Below are 13852 nucleotides of genomic sequence, written 5' to 3' on the forward strand. Positions count from 1 at the left end.
AAAGTAACAAAAGAAAATAAAACAAAAAAGTTTTCATAAGCTGGTCTTAGCTGGTCTCCAAGCCTGACCAGCTAAAGAAGTGGTCAAAACCCCGCTAAAACTAGCCTGCTGACCAGCTAAAACCAGCCACCAGTTCAGGCTGATTTTAGCTGTTTTGTTATTCAGCAGGGAGGGATAGTTTCAGTTAACGATAATAACTCTGATCCTAACAACTATGACTTCCATTCTACGTCTTCTTTTCCGAATGAATTAATTAATTAATGAATGTTTTGTCGGTTTGGAACAACAAGAGGGGTGAACTGTCCCTTTAAATCCCTGTTGTCCATACTGAGTGCTTTTCTCACCAGGTGCTGTTAAGGGGACTCACAAACCTCCTCGCCAGAAAATCGATTACCCGTGTGTTAATTGCTGCTCTCCACGTGAAGTCTGCCTTCTGGCCATAAAAAGATCACCCTTCTCCCACACGTCCAGCGGGCCATCTTCACTCGGGTCTTTTGAGGGAAATTGTCTTTAGTGAGGTTTCACTCTTTGGGAAAAATCAATCTGAAGGCCTCCCACGTAGTCAGACTGGTAATAGGAGGACAAAAGACACACTTTAAGATAATTCCCGCATAAGGGCCTACTGAATGAAATAAAAAATAAAAAATAATCACTGGCCATGTTGCTTAAAATGTCAATCAGAGTAGCTGGCCACAATTTACTTTAAGGTCCAATTCTGGCTATTAACAAACTATTAACTATGACTTTTGCCTCAATAAACACCTAATTTGCTGCTTATTAATAGTTTAGGTATCAGGTAGGATAAGGGATGTAGAATATGGTCATGCAGAATATGTGCTTTAAACAGCCAATATACTATTAAGCAACTAGTTAATAGTGAGAATTGGTCCCTATACTATACTACATAAGTGTTACTGAGTATTTTTGGATAGGCCACATGGATTTCATATAACTTTCATTCAGTTTGCTGTGTAAAACACTGTGTATGCTCTCTCTCTCTCTCTCTCTCCAGTTTTTAAAGGGACAGTTCTTCCAGAAATTAAAATTCTGTCATAATTTATTCATCCTCGTTTCGTTCCAAACCTGCTGAGGAAAATGAAAGAAGATATTTTGAAGAATATCTTAATGGACCCTTTTCAAAATCTGTGATAACAGGTTTCCAAATTTATTAACATCATAAATCTAGCAAAGTTTTTTTGATTTCTTTATTTGTTTTTTTAATTTTATTTTCATTTTAATGTACATTACATTAAATGTGACATTTACATTTAAAACAATATTTTGAATGGACCAAAACAGGGTCCGTTCAGTGATACGATAAAAGCCAATGGGGTCTAATGTTGTTTAGGCTCCAACATCCCCATAAAAAAAAAGATCGTCTTTCATCTTCTGCAGAAAAAAAAGAAAGAAATGCATTTGTGTTTGGAATGACATGAGGGTGAGTAAATGAAGATTGAATGTTTATTTTTGGGGTGAACTGACTTTTCTTGGCCCGCAATGCAGTATGAATGACACAGCATCAAGGGACTTTATGTACAGTAGTCTCTTTAAAATTGAACATATGGAAGCTTCACAGCCATATGGTGTTAATTACAATGTTACTTGGCAAAAGTCATTGAGGTCTACATTAAGAGCAGCATTTTGAATAGAAATGGGCTACAGAAGAGATAAATACAAATTTAGTGGGACTAAATGACACTTTATGAAGAAAAAAAAAAAAAAACTTTTGGAGAGTGTGGAGTGTGTGACTCAGTGTGTGTATGTGTGTGTGCTGTAAAGGGGAACTCCGATCTGTCCAGGCATGCCTCCAGCACTCTTTCTTTCCCATATAATGACTCATAGAAACGTGCTGTTTAAAGTAGGGGAATTCTGCCCTGGTCTGGCTGCCCGGCACATTGGGGGCTAATGTGAGACAATGGCTTATGGAAAGCTCATGCTAAAAATCACTAGCCAACGAGAGCCTAAAACAGTCCCGCTACAATGTTTTTGGCGTATCGTACTGGAATGTCATTTGGCAATAATCTGTTTGTCAGTCTAAACGCAGAGCAGAAACAGATTCCAGCTTGGCATTTCAGGTTCTGTGTAACTGATGGAAAAACAGATTGCAGTGTTGAGAAATTTTCTAGGTTCTGGCTTTGCCAAACCCACCAATGGGGAGCAGACTTAAACAGTTGCCGGGCAACTGTGCCAAGCTGCACGTGGAGCCATGTGGGTCGTGTTATAGTCCTGGCATTCCTGTTCATCTAGCTCATCTATTGCCACCAAGCATGAGAAGATCACAAGGTTCTGGACGTCCCCTGAGATCATGGCACTGATGCTTGGGTAATGACATACCAGCGTGTCTTCACGTCTAAGTGACTCTTGAATCTCTTTTGACACATGTAATGACCCCAAGCTGTCTATTCAATCTGAAGTATTTGATCAGATTAATATGCATAGCAAATTCAGTCATGCTTACTAGACAATGTGCCTTGAGCAACCTCATGCGGGTGCAGATGAAAACTGAAGAGGATTATGATACTTTGAGAGAGCACTCCCATTCATCAAAATGGCATTTGCTCAACTTGCACAGAGAAATAGGTTTCACACTTTAAAGAGCCCTCTAAAACCCACTATAATGGAATACTTGATTGGCCGAGGATTAACTAGACCATGCTAACCAGCTAAAACCAGCCTTGTTGGGGAAAAAAACAACCATTTGAAAGTCATTTTACAGACCACACTCAATGTAGAACTTAAAATACCACATTTGAAGTTTCCGGAAATTTGAACTGGCTTGGTAACAGGGCTCGCAGTGGCCTATGTTTGTAACCACAGAAAACAGTCATCACATGTGAATTTCAGGTATGAGTTTGGTATGAGAAGAGCAAACGTTTGGAAGCGCTGAAAACCTGCTGTGGCTTACAGTCTTGAAAGGAAGAATAATGTCATTGTGAACAGATTGTTGACTCTAGAATTGAGTTGCTTCCTGAAAATCCAGGAAAATCTCAGAATGCATTCTTCCATGAAGGAAACTGTGCAAAGAAAAAAAATTATATATTTTGCATGGTTTTCTATAAAAATATAAGGTCACACTTCATTTTAACAAACCATTAACTATGACTTTTGCCTCAATAAACTTCTAATTTGCTGTTTATTAGTAGTTAGTAAAGTAATTGTTAAGTTTAGGTATTGGGATTAGGGATGTAGAATATGGTCATGCAGAATATCTGCTTTATAAGAATAAACAGCCATTATGTTAATAATAGGCATGCTAATAAGCAACTAGTTAATGAGAATTGGTCCCTATACCAAAATGTTACCAAATATAATATTAGAACAACATGCTATGTAGAAATGACATACATGATGGGGCGATGATAACTTCTTTTTATTACATGTGAAATATATTGGAGAGAAATTTAGAATGGGATTGAGACATGATGCAGGCCAGACTTTAAAGGTGGGGTAAGTGATTTCTGGTAGCCCAATGTTGACATTTGAAATCACCAAAACAAACACGCCCCTACCCCAAAAGGGTCTCGGCCCTATTTTGATAGCTCCACCCCACACATACGTACGGCAACGGTTAGTTCTGTGAAACAAAGCAAAACCAATGTTACTCACATATCGAAAAGAAACAAAGCATCCTCCCTCTCCTTCAGTTCTCTCCAGCGCTGGAAAAATGATCCGATATTTACACGGATCCTTCTTCTGGCCTTATCGTAACACCGTGTCTACACCGGACGCGAGCGGCGCGACACGACAAAATACTATAGAACTCATTGTAATCAGTGATGCTGTCTACACTGGATGGGACACGAGAAATCCCCGACAGTAAACTGCTGCCAATTTATGACAATATGTTCAATTTATGACATATTGACACAAATTTCAAATGATTTTCAATGGTTGCTTTGTCACGTCCAGTGTAGACAGACCACGACAGGACAACTGTCGCGTCCGGTGTAGACACGGTGTAAGCCTTCTTTTGTTCCACAGACGTTTTCCTCTTGTTTTTATCCGCCATCTCTATCTTTCTGTCATCGCTCGGCTCGGCTAATGTCCATCATGTGCACTGAGCGCTCTCTCCTCCACATCATGAGTAGACACGCCCCTTACTGCTGATTGGCTACAAGTTTGTTTTGGTACTCGGCCCGACTCAGTTTTCTAAAGTGTTTTTGAAAAGATACATACCCCACCTTTAACCTCTGTCCCTTTGGGAAGGCTGCAGCTCTATGATACTGCTGTACCATGGCAGTTTTCAGTCTATGACACAATAGGACATTTCACTTAGTGGTGTTGTTGGTATTCCTCATGAATATGAGGAAATGAGTCAGACCTGATGTTCTTGTCATCTTTATTGTATGTTCCCACACCCAGCCCATCCTTCTGTCTGGCTCAAGTGCTCTTGTTGTATCTTCTGGTCAGCAGAGAACAGATGTTTTCCAGGATACCACCGAGTAAACATCTCTTCCTCTATGTCTCCTGTGCTGGCCATATGACAGTTTGAAGAGCGGATTGCCGGAAAGGTGCGAAGTCTCCACCTTCATCATACTAGAGACGTCCAAGACATTTATCATGGATTTCAAAACCGCATGACCACAATGTGCTAACGATGCTATTTTGAGACGCTGGCAAAAATATCTATTGCATATTAGCCATCTTAAAATTTGTTCTGTAGGTTCTGGCGTTTATACATGTGTTGCTGTGAGTGGGAGGAGGCCTCATTAAGCTCGCTTATAGAGTTTTGGGTCAGGGTAATATGGATATTTGTCTGACAGTGAAACCTGCAGACACAGACTTAACTACATAAGTCAATGTTAACATTGGCTCTGAGCTTTGCATTGCCTGAGTGTTTCATCATCATGATTTAAGGCCATTGTCTGTTACTGGCTAGGCTACGGATTTACCACACAAGCTCTTTGTCTGTGTGCAACCACCAGATGTAATACACCCAGTTTCTTATATTGCTTGTGATACTATTAATAGTAATATTTTAATGACATTTACAGCCTTTGAACAACATAAAAAAGTTTCATGTACAGCTATACATAAACAAACTATTTTAATTAGACAACAGAGTTGTTCTGAATAGCCTACATCAGCACAGAAGTGATTCAAAAATGCAGCTGATATTAATAATCCAATCTGATTGGCCGAACATTCACCCGAATTTGTTATAGTGATATTCTATTTTTTGTTTTTTTTAAATTAGCCTATACTTTATAATATCGCTCTCAATTATAATACTTGTTAATAGCAGGTATAAAAAAAAAAACACCCTGTTTTGCCAGTTGTCTTTGTTTTTCCACTTGTCCGTAAACGCCAGTTGATATGAGTGAGTCATTGAATCTTTTACTGAATCGATTCGTTCAAACACACTGATTCATTCCGTTACACAAGTATCGCTGTGCGTTGCTTTGAGACGCTTCGACCAAGTTTTTTCAGCTTTTGAGTTATTTTGGAACTATTTTCACTCAATAATACAATTACAGAAATAGTAACTGGTAATACTGTGTCTAAAATGTGAGTTACGTAATATTACATTCTTGTTTATTTAATTGTTAAAAGCAATGTCCAGTTTTATGTGAGGGGTGTGGGGAATGAACGTCTTGGCAGTCAACAGACTCGCTTGCCTTCAGGAGAACTTCCTGTAAGTTTAACTCGATATATTAGAGTTGAGATTTATTTCTGTCACATATGGAAGCATGATTAGTTTTTGTCTTTTGTTGCTGATAGCGCTTCTGATTTATACCGGAGCTCCATGCCTCAGGCCTGACCTCTCAAAGCATATGTCTCTATAAATCAGCCTTTTCTCCGTCTCTATAATACACACTAGATGAGGATGTAAATAATTAGAATATACATCGTAATCCCCTCTAAAAGGGTGAAACTGAGTGTGAGGGTGTGTTGCGTTCTCCCTCATGCTTGTGCACGTCTCACCATAAGGACAGCGTCCTTTAGTTTGTACAAAAGGGTACAAAGAAGTGTTGCTAACTAAAACTATCAAAAAATTGTTTCGTTTATTAAAATGAACTTAAAGTGTTACTCCACCCCAAAATGAAAATTTTGTCATTAATCACTTACCCCCATGTCGTTCCAAACCTGTAAAAGCTTCATTCGTCTTCGTAACACATTTTAAGATATTTTGGATGAAAACCGGGAGGCTTGTGACTGTCCCATTGACTGCCAAGTAAATCACACTGTCAAGGTCCAGAAAAGTATGAGAGACATCATCAAAATACTCCATCTGCCATCAGTGGTTCAACCATAATTTTACGAATTTAGTCTTCTAGCACCGGGACCTTATCAGCACTGAATATCCACGCTTGAAATCCAGGCGTTTTCATTTAGACCATTTCCTGTCTTTTGTGCAGCACTTGTCTGCATTAGGCCCGAGAGGTGCATTTCTACAGGCCACCATGCATTAATGAAGCCATCTTGGCCCTGCTTTAAAGAGAGACCATTAATACACTGTTAAGACTAAAATAACGACTTTATTCAACAATTCTTCTCCTCTGTATTGAATATCCACATCCGTGTGGTGCGGTTGACACATAACAGCGTACGCAGTTTGCGTCCAGCAGATATTCTCCCAAATGGTGCTACGGTGACGCGAAGGAGACGAATTGTTGAATAAAGTCGTTATTTTTGTTTTCTTTTCGTACAGAAAGTATTCTCGTCGCTTCATAACATTCAGATTGAACCACTGACGGCAGATGGACTATTCTGACGATGGCTCTCATAATTTTCTGGGCCTTGACAGTGTTAATTACTTGGCAGTCAATGGGACAGTCACAAGCCTCCCGGTTTCATCTAAAATATCGTAAATTGTGTTCCGAAGACGAACAAAGCTTTTACGGGTTTGGAACGACATGGGGGTAAGTGATTAATGACAAAATTGTCATTTTGGGGTGGAGTAACCCTTTAAAGTTAGAAATTAACTTTAAATAATAATAATAATAAATAAATAAAATAGAAATGCTGCCTTGGCAACTAACTAAAATCAAATAAACCTAAGCACTAAAATAATTTAAAACCCCCAAAAACTAAATAACAAAAGCACAAAACAGAATTACTGAAACTTAAACTAAAATGAAAATGAATTAATAAAAAAAAGAAAAGAAAAATTACTATTAAATGCTATAATAGAAAATAAATAGTACTAAAATAACATTGACCCAAAAAGTCTAGGACTTGATAATTTGGGATTTAAAATATAATCTAAACCTGAAAATAAATGGAAGGTTTAGTAAGCTATTTCCAAAAAAAAAAAATGAAAGCATGAAATGTTATGATGTAAATAAATAAAATAAAAAAATCACGATATTAAATATGCAGTGTTTATATCAGTAGTAAGATTATCTAGATTATAAGTCGATTCTGAAGCAAATTAGATGGTCTGGTGTTTTCCCATTGAAGCTCAAACTTTTTGGATCTTGTTGGAAAACATGATAATCAGGTTTTACACAAACTTGAGTGCTGCTGTTATCACAGTCTGGATGAAATGCATGTTATTGATATTATTGTGTATGATCTTTTTCTTTTTCTTTTTTGACCTTGTAATTTTTTTATCTAAATCTGATGACTTGGTCTTCTGGCAAAATGACTTCTCTCCAATGACATATGCAGGACTTCTCCAATCATTTAGCTGACTTTTTCTTGCTAAATCTGCCTCCCACCAATCAACAACCGATTGACAGAACCATACATTTTTTCCATTTGGATGTATGTCCCAGAAGAAAAGATCTGCTGAGACGTCTGCTTCATTGTGACTTTAGTTTAAAGCAAAAGACATTTAGAAATTCATGTTCATTTTTAACTTTTACTCAAATTGTTGTGCTGATACAGTAATATAATTTGTCATTTGAATTTTCACTAGAGGTCACAGACTTTTCAACCTCGCTTTTGTTTTACATTCACCTTGGAGAGAAGCGGTTTTCAGCCGTTTCACTGGCGTCATTATACTCCTCGTAGACTTTGTACTGCTTACCCAGATGCCTGTTCCTCTCTGTTTGAAATGTTTTTGGAGAGACCTGGCCCTCTCCCTATATGACTCCTCCATCCATAAAAACCTTTCCTCCAGAGCGCAGTCTCGCTGTCCTCCTTAAATCATCCCCGGAATGTAGTCTTAACAGTGTATTAATGGTCTCTCTTTAAAGCAGGGCCAAGATGGCTTCATTAATGCATGGTGGCCTGTAGAAATGCACCTCTCGGGCCTAATGCAGACAAGTGCTGCACAAAAGACAGGAAATGGTCTAAATGAAAACGCCTGGATTTCAAGCGTGGATATTCAGTGCTGATAAGGTCCCGGTGCTAGAAGTCTAAACTCAACTGCTTGTTTTTTTTCATTCTGATCATTTAATATCGTCTTTTTTGAGTGCTACGCCTGTGAAACAGAGGGTTTGGTGTATTTACAGCGTGTGCTGGTATTGATAATGTTATATGGCTGGTGTGCACATGCGTCTGTGTTTGTGTTAAAGCAATAAGTATCTCTGCATCTGTGTGTTATTGTGTATGTGTGTTTTTCAGCTGTTGGTTCAGACTGATTGGAGAACAGAGTTGAAAAGCACAGCAGAGCCTCTCTGTGTTCCCGTGAGTAATGCAAGGCCGCTGATCCAGGGTGTGTCGACCCGCCGCCCCTGCACTTTCCCCTTGTCTCCCTGTGGCTTAGTGACTGACAAAGCGACTCCAGCTCTTGGCCTACTGTTCACCAAACACTATGTTTGTAGTTATTCCAAATTGCAAAAATATTGCAAACATAATTAGTGATCATTTGAAGTGTTTCCATGCAATGTGATCATTTTTACAGGCTTTGGCTCAAGTATTTCAGAATGACTAGAGCAACATGTGAGATGCTACATTGATATCACTGTCACATGCCTTGTTAAGGCAAAGTTACATAACTTTTTAGATGCACATCTTGGAAGTTATTTGGTAAATGCATTCCATTATGTGCATCTTCTTTCCAAATGAAAATGTATCCACCTTAGTAAGTATATACGTTTTTTTTTTTTTTTTTTTTTTTTATGTGCAAAATTTGCATATAAGTGGATTCAGAACCTGACTGTTTGACTACAAAATTAATCTTATAGGTCTGAAGTTTTCAAAATGGCATCAGGGGAATCGGAGTGCGCACATAAAAAGAAAAAAAAAGATCAGTTTCATTATGTTGACATTATATTTTCATTCTGTTTGAAAATGATAAAATGTGTTATTTTATTCTATCGACAACCCTTGTTTGTAAGATCTTGCATTATTCTAATAGTGGAAAAAAACAAAAACCAACAACCTCAAAGTAAATTTTAACCAGATATTATTTACATTTTTTTTATTTTTTTCATTTTTACACAGTACTAATGGGTCTGTATACATGACAACAGATGCAAAAGTTTGGTAAGAGTTATTTATTGTTTTAAAGAAATCTCTTTTGCTCATCAAGTCTATATTTGTTTCATTGAAAATCATGTAAAACAGTAACTTAACATTAAAACTCTATTACTATATAAAATAACTGTTTTGTTTTTAAATATATTATAAAATGTCATATATTCCTGTGATGCAAAGCTGTATTTTCAGCATCGTTACTCCAGTCTTCAGTGTCACAAGATCCTTCAGAAATCATTCTAATAAACACTTACTGACTCCTTACAACTTTTTGTACTGTATAGCTTGGAAGAGAGTCTCTCAATGTGGTATCATACTTGGGGGTCTTTGACATCAAAAGGTTTAAAAACTCCTGCCATGGATCAAAGCATGTTTCTGGACAGTCTCACATTTGAAATGTGGTTCTGTGTATTAAAATGATGTCTCTTACAAATTCATCATGATATACAATCAGCATACAATAAAACGAACTGTCATCTTGACGATTTATGAAGAACACGGTGATTACAGTCACTGAGCCAGTTCTATCTGTAAAAAAGAAGACAGAATGAAAGATGCAGCGTCAAAGATTCACTTTTATTGAAATTTATGAGACTGATTCAAATCCAATGCGAGTTTATACTGGAAGTCGATATCCTGACTGTTTGACTCGACTTGTTGCTTCTGGTGGAAATGGGAAAGCATGCGACTTGTCGTCCTCGTGTGGGTGTGAGGGCTGGAGTTAAAACGAATACCAGAAATACTTCTATTATTATCTTTAACGTTACTGACACACAAGCGAGAGAGCAATAGGAAACATTTCTGAGTAGAAATTAACATCTGGTATGTGCTTTTATATGATCCAGTACATGAATCCACAGGATGTGTGACCTTTAAAGTGCATTCTGTGTCTCAGTGTGTGTGTGTGTGTGTGTGTGAACAACTTGTATCTGGTCTGGATAATCTATCCGGTTCTCCTGTTTCTGACCCCAGCACAGGTTCAGGAGGCCTGAAGGATGACATACCCTGAGATGAAGTGTGCAGAAGAAGGACCTCCTTTCTGTATCCCATTAACATCACCTCATAAAATGCTCCTACACGACATGAGCAAACTGACACCCATGTGTTAGCTGGCTCAGCTTTCTGCAGGTATGGCATATTTGGTTTTCATTTAGCCCTTGGCTCGCACGTCGGTGACGGATTGTCAGAAAACGACATGGTTGCGGGTGCAGGGCATGGCAGAAGAATGTACCCAGCCCTTTATCAAGCCATTTGTGCATTTCTATGTGTTGTCTTGCTCTGGCAGAAGCAGCCGCTCATCTGTGTCTTATATTAGCGTCAGGAAACTCACACCTTAGCAGTGTGTCCGTCACATATTTAGAAAATCACTCTGCTAAGGAACTTTAAATAGAAGTAAACTGACTGCATAACAGCTGATGTATTCATTAGGCTTTATTTCGCATCTATTACAAAACATACCCGGTCTTAAATTGCAAATTAACTAACAGCTAATTATGGTCATCACAATTTTGGCATCTGACAGCACATGTTCACTTAGAATGCTGATGTTAACTTCCATTAGAGAGTCATGGGTTGAGTTTCACACAAGCATCGGGCTCAGGATAATGTGTGTGTGTGTGTGGGTCTCCTCCGTGGCCTCTGTCATAAACACTGACTTGTTAATCCTGTGGGTCAAATCGCTGGCCTGTTGGAGAGGGGTGAGAGATGCTGAGAATACCTAGCTATATTAAGCCACCCTCTTCATCAGAAACATCCTCTGTCTCTATTAAAGGGATAGTTCAGCCAAAAAAAAAAAATCTGTCATTTGCTCTTCCTCATGTCGTTTTAAACCTATATGGCTTACTTAAATATCTTCTTTTGTGATCTGAAGAAGACAGAAAATCATACAGGGTTGGAAGGACATGAAGCTGAGTGAATGATGACAGAATTTTCATTTTTAGGTGAAAATGGTAGGACTTTTAAATATCTTTCATTAAGAACATTAACTAACATTACTGCATTAAATAATGTGTAGAAGATTTTAGAGTTAATAGTTAGAAAGTAGTAAGTAATAGTCTGTGTCTCTATCTTCACTAAAGGAGATATAAAGGTATATGAAAAGTTGAAGAAAAAAATTAGTATTAATTAAGACTATTTTTATAAAACTTTGTAGAGTATAGAGACCATACCAATTCTCACTATGAACTAGTTGCTTGTTAGCATGTCTATTATTAACATATTGGTAGTTTATTAGAACTTATAAAGCACATATTCTGCATGACCATATTCTACATCCCTAATCCTACCCAATATTTAAACTTAACAACTAGCTTACTAACTATTAATAAGCAGCAAATTAGGAGTATATTGAGGAAAATGTTAATGGTATGTTAATAGAGAGAATTGGACCTTAAAATAAAGTGACCACTTTTATTTGACAAGGACATATTACATTTACATTTAGTCATTTCGCAGATGCTTTTATCCAAAGCGATTTACAAATGAGGACAATGGAAGGACAATATATTACAATTTAATATATTTCATCATATTAAATTGATGAAATGTGACAGTAAAGACTTTCATAACGTTATAAAAGTTTCTATTTCAAATAAATGTTCTTTTGAACTTTCTAGCCATCAAAGTATCCTCAAAAAATGTATTACAGTTTCCACAAAAATATTAAGCAGCACAACAGTTTTCAACATTGCTGATATACAATGTTTCTTGAGCAGCAAATCAGCATATTAGAATGATTTCTGAAGGATCATGTGACACTGAAGACTGGAGTAATGACTTATTTTAAAAAAAAAAGTAAATAAATTACACACACACACACACACACACACACACACATATATATATAAATAACCTCGTAAACCTGTAAAATGGTTTAAATATAAATGAAAAGTTGAGAGGTCATAAGGTTTTACACAATAAAATAGGTAGTTGTCCTTTCTCTGCACCTGTGTGCAGTACATGTGCTGGTCGGTCTGAAACTCTCATTTAGTCCATTTAGCATCATCAGTTTCTACCAGTCTAAGCTGGCCTGGCCCACAATGGGCTAAATTTGGGCACTGATGCCCCTCTTTATCTTCCTGCAACAAAGATGTCAACTCCCCTGATGTACTCATTCAAAGAGCATTCAGCACAAGTGGGTCAAGGCAGTGGTTAATTCACTAATCCAGCCTGTGCAAGCAAAAGTGTGTTTTGTTTCTTAGGGTTATTTAAGGTTGAATCCTGCCTCTCAGTTTGATAATTGGTTACAGTCTACGACCACATTTGCCAAAAATTAATCAACACTTTCACTAGACAGCTCTGGTGGAGCAAGCAAACACATAGCTCCATTAATGCTGGATTGTCAAATGACATAAATTACATTATTTTTTATAATGTTTATTATTGAGGTCATGCTGAAGCTAAGTGTAGCATTATCATTATTTAGTTTTGTCTTCGTTTATATAAACATTATCTAAAGTTTGAAAATATGCTATTTACTACAGATGTGTAAATAAAACACGTTTGTGACATGGTAATATACACAGTGATCGCAAAATTAATGCTTTTTGTGAACAGTCTAGCTAATTATGTTCATGATAATACTCAGCTCACAAATGCATACAAATGGACTTTGTGTCTAGCAAAACTAAGAACTTTATATTTATACTTTCAGAAAAATACTGTTTCCAAGTAGGCTAGACTTATTAAATATGATATTAAGGAAGGGTTTATTTTGCTCCTCTTGTTTTTAAGCTGTCAGTCGTGTACATGTACATGGAACAGTAATTCTGTGCCAAATGTGAAAGAGTGTGGTTTTGGCAAGAAAACTCGATTTATACTTGGTTCAAGCATTGTCGACATGATAAACATAGTGATCCCTGGATTTTTAAAATGTCTTAGCAAGTTAAACCTTTCTGGCACTGATTCAAGCTGTGAAAATGCACATGAATTGTGTTGGCGTTTAGTGCAAGAATTATTCATTGCAATGGAGTAAACATATTTGTTAAACATTTTTTTAACACAAATTAAAACACATACAATAAAATAATGCAAAAAAGTAAAAGTCCGAACCCAAACACACACTTCTCAGCAGATAGAACAACATTCTTAGTCTCATCATAGAGTTTGATAATAAAACATCTGCTTCAGATTAAATAAATGTAACACAACTGTCTCGTCAAATCCAAGGGATATCAGCAAGCAGAAACATTTATTACAAATTGTTGTACCATTTATAATTTATTTTGAGATGACTGAGGACAAAAAAGGACCAAGATATTTGACTTACAGGCATTAGCTTTCATAGATCACAATTTCACAGGAAACCCATACTGACATTCTGAATTTTTTACTTGCAGGTGTCTTCTTATTTATTGACCTCCTTTAGGTTTGTATATAAACTGTCAAGCAACACTAATTTGTAACTATTATGCATAAAAGCCAATGCTTTTTTGTCAAGCCAACTTTTCATTTGAATCATTTTTAATAATTTTCCAAATTATTC

General features: G+C 37.0%; 1 long non-coding RNA gene across 1 annotated transcript; it reads left to right on the forward strand.

Annotated features, from left to right (window-relative positions):
• Positions 1 to 5377: 5377 nt before the first annotated feature.
• Positions 5378 to 10475, forward strand: LOC131535998 (uncharacterized). Its single transcript, XR_009269802.1, has 4 exons — positions 5378 to 5635; positions 8515 to 8577; positions 9337 to 9378; positions 10342 to 10475. It is a non-coding gene; the product is annotated as an uncharacterized LOC131535998 (long non-coding RNA).
• Positions 10476 to 13852: the final 3377 nt, after the last annotated feature.

Source organism: Onychostoma macrolepis, chromosome 03 (genome assembly GCF_012432095.1).
Source record: "Onychostoma macrolepis isolate SWU-2019 chromosome 03, ASM1243209v1, whole genome shotgun sequence".
NCBI lineage: Eukaryota > Metazoa > Chordata > Actinopteri > Cypriniformes > Cyprinidae > Onychostoma > Onychostoma macrolepis.